Source organism: Cavia porcellus, unplaced genomic scaffold (assembly GCF_034190915.1).
Source record: "Cavia porcellus strain 051 isolate PalLab524CR breed Dunkin Hartley unplaced genomic scaffold, mCavPor4.1 scaffold_9, whole genome shotgun sequence".
Lineage (NCBI taxonomy): Eukaryota > Metazoa > Chordata > Mammalia > Rodentia > Caviidae > Cavia > Cavia porcellus.
Genome location: NW_026947492.1, coordinates 57,746,084 through 57,750,144, shown reverse-complemented (window position 1 = coordinate 57,750,144; position 4,061 = coordinate 57,746,084). Strand labels below are relative to the sequence as shown.

The window sequence follows — 4,061 nt, the reverse complement described above, 5'->3', positions numbered from 1 at the left end:
GTGTAATAAGATTCAAAATATATAACAGATAATGTAATAATGAAAGGGAGAGAAAATGCTCAAAAGGAAAGAACACTGGGACACAGAAAAGGAGAAAAGGAGGAAAAGAAAAGATTGTTTGTATATAGGTATACATATATGTGAGTATGTCTATATACACAAGATAGATAACTACAGTACTAGTCTCTGTTCCTCAAAAAGAATAATGTGGTGCTCACTTTGGCGGCACATGTACTAAAACTGTAACAATACAAAGATTAGCATGGCCTCTGTGCAAGGATGACACCCAGATTCGGGAAGCATTCCATATTTTTTGAACTCATTGTTTGTGCACTTTGAATGCTTTAATTTTGTAACTTGAACAATTATTTCTAAGATGACAATACGTAATTTATTAACTAGTGATTTCTTAGCATTAGTTTTTTAAGATTCTGTATTATTTATACCCTTTTTTCTGTTTTGCTTTTTTCTTTAAATAACCTGCTTTCAGTATTTGATTATTTGATCATTTTTTATTCCTAAATCTTATAACCTTAACAAGTATTTCCAAGATAACAATATAAAATACATTAGTGCTAATTTCCTGTTTTTTAAAAATTCTGTATCATTTGTATCCTTTTTCTGTTTTGCTTTTTAAAATTAAAAAATGCCATCTGCTCCCAGTAAGAATGGTTATCATCAATTAAAAAAATAAAAGACCATGAATTCTGTTGTGCATGTGTGAAGAAATACAATGGCTCTGCACCTGGAAGTATAAACTAGTACAGTCACTATAGGAATAATATTGTAGATTAAAACAAAAACTAAAAATAATGATACCATTTGATCTATGTCAACCATCAGTTAATTTGCAAAAGATTTAAAGAATTTGATAATTCATGTACTTCTGTGTTGATAATGACAAAATTCACAATCGCTAACCTTTGAAAACAAAATAAATGCCAATGAGCAAATGAATATATTTTCAAATGTGGTACGTATTCATGATGGAGTACTATTCAGTCATGAATAAAGAAATAATGTGATTTGCCAAAAATGTATGAAACTAAAAACTATAGATGAATAAATAAAGAATATATGATATTTATATAGAAGGAATACTCTGTACCATAAATAAACTTGAAGCATTTGTGTATAAATTGATATACCTCAAGACCACAACATTAAGTGAAATAAAATACATGCACAAGTTTAAATATCATTTGGATTTTTTTATATGAGAAACCTAAACCAAAGACAGATATAAAGAAATAGGATTATTTGGTGGTGAAACACTATTCTGCTTAAATGGTTATGTTTTGATCTGCGCTGTTTTGTTGTTATGCCCTCTTTTATCTCAATCTCCACTCCATTATTTACTTTTTTATCTTTATCCTTTTAATTAAAGAAAAAAAATAGCAGGATATATTATAGTAACCCACTTTGACTTTTCATTACCTTGATTTAAAGCCCTGTATTACTCTCACCATCTGGTTTTTAACTGATGTTCCCCTATTCTGTTTTGCTGGATAGTATCAGGTTCGAAAGTTTAGGCATCAGCTGTGAAGATAATGAGATTCATTATGACGCCCATTCTTGTTGACTTTTATCTACTTTTGAAGACCTACAATGTCTCCAATGTTTTGGTTTTGTCGGTTTTATTCTTTACTGTTTTGTTCAATTGTATTATAACTAACGATATAGGCAATTCTATTAGAGATAGCGGGAGGCATTATGGTAACCATTGTTGATCACCTTGTATTATGTTTTTATATTATCTATTATGTCCACCCTTTTGACTTGACCGATTCTGTTCTGTTATGTCACATTTGGTTTTACTCTCTTCCAAAAAAGTAATAAGAACCGTGGGAGCAATGAAACCCAAGATGTGTAATAGTCATGGTACAAAAGAGAGGAAAAGAAAGTGCTCCAAACTATATAACTGCATGTATATTTAAGTGTATAAGATAGAAAATGATATCACAGAGTTTTATTGGATCAATGAACAGAACTGTTTGCAGTATCATTGTTGGAATGTCCACTTTACAAGCTTTAAAAAAAAAAAAGAAATAGTGAGCTCTTTTTTTCAGATGGGAAAGGAAACAAGATATGATAGAAAGAAGAAAGGAAAAAAGGAAGAGAGAGTTGAAGAAAATGTGGAAATAGAAATTTTACAATTGGGAAGGGAAGCAAGAGTTGAGGGATCAGGGAGGAATGTGAGAAGAAGATTTTAAAAAGAACTAAGATGTATAGATGTACAGACTTTCCACTGTACAGTCATCAGTGTGTACTCAAAATATGTACTAATAATTTTTTTTAAAAAACTATATGTTCTCAGAAAGTTAAATATTGACTGTGTCTCTTAGTGCTTAGGCCACCTACTATGGTTATATATATTTGAATGGAATTCAGAAACACCTCGGTTCACAAGCACTTCTGTTCACAAATAATTGGGTTCACAAATAGAGGCATTCCATTGGTGAACTTTGCTTCCATTGGTGAACCCTGATCAGGTGAGGAACACAACTGCAGCCACCTTCCCTGTACAAACAGGAACAAGGGCACCCTCCCGAGACCCAGGGAACAAATTAACTCTGTGAACCGAAGTACCACTATATTATTTTCTTACCTTTGATTTTTATGCTGTGATTTTCTTTTGGGGTTGAGTGTGTTGCTTTTATGCAGCACATCATTGGTTTTGTTTCTTGATTCTTTCTGCTAACCTGTGTCTTTTGATTGGCAAATGGAGTCTGGTTACTCTTTCAGACCTTGCTGTTGTATGACTTATGATATCCTCTCCTTTAATGCCCCCCTGAATGGTTTTAGGGGAGTTAGGAATCTTGGGGGGACAATCTGTTGCCCTGTCCTTTTAGTCTGCTGATTTTTTGTACTAGCATTCGTGACTTCTTTGACTCAGTGCTTGGTTCTTTGAAAGTAAGCCACTGTATTGTTTATGACCTACAGAAAATCCAGATACATACAGAGAGAACCAGTTCACAGAAACAGTGATGTCATCTTGCATATAGTAGTAAAGTCAGTGACAATAGTGGCATTAACTATCAACTGAGTGTTGAGGCAGAGAATAAAGGCCTAGAAAATCTCTTTAGTAAAATAACAGCAGAAAATTTCCAAGATATTCAGAAAAATAAGGACATCAATGTATAAGGGGAATTTACAGTCCCAAGTAGGAATGACCAGAAGGTAACCATTTTTTAGGTATCATTTTTTAAATAAAAGTGTTCAGGAGAGGCTCTGAACTCCCAGCCAGTGGCAAGGCAAGGTCCATGGGGTGCCATGCTCAGCTCATGCTCCACCTAGCCATCTGGATCCCACAGGTTCTGAACTCCACCCAGCCAGGCTTACAACCCTGGCACTACACTCTAGCAGTGCATCCTCACTAGCTATACAAGGGATCTGACATCTGTGCAACCCAGCAATGCAGTGCAATTCATCAGGGAAACATATAGGCAGCCCCACTGGTCACAGAGGTACAAAGCCCAGCCCAGCCCAGAGCCCCAGAGCCATCCATCAGGGAACAGGTCTTAGAGACAGGTCTTAGAGAATTTGAGCTCCATTCATCAGAGCACAAGGCCCCAGCTCCACAGTTCAGTGATGCAGCCCAGCTAGCCACATGGTGTGGGTCCCAGAGGTTCTGAATTCCACCCAGCCAAGAGCAAAGTCCCAGCACCACAAGCCAGGGACATGTTCTAGATAGCTGCATATTCCAGAGGCTTTGAACTCCTCCAAGCCAAAGGCAAGATCCAGACTGTGCCACACTTGTGGTCATGCTCCACCTAAACAGCTGGGTCCTGGAAGTTTTGAACTCCACCCAACCAGGCACTAGGTCCTGATGACACACTGAGGGTGCATCCCTACTAGGGTTCCAGAGGTTCTCAACTCCACTAAATCAGATCGTGGGGCCCCAGCAACACACTCCTGGAGTATGTCCCTGCTAGTAGCAAGAGGATTCAAACTCTGCCCAGCCCAGCATCCCAGAGAAACCCAGTACAGTGTATCAGGAGAACACCCAGCCAGCATCACAGGCCACAGAGCACAAGGATCTGGTGCCATAGGTCAGGTGT

The 4,061-nt window shown here is 37.0% G+C and overlaps 1 non-coding gene across 1 annotated transcript; it reads left to right on the top strand.

Moving 5' to 3' along the window:
- The first annotated feature begins 210 nt into the window (after positions 1–210).
- On the top strand, positions 211–314 carry LOC134477754 (U6 spliceosomal RNA). The gene has a single exon (XR_010049949.1). It is a non-coding gene; the product is annotated as a U6 spliceosomal RNA (small nuclear RNA).
- Positions 315–4,061: the final 3,747 nt, after the last annotated feature.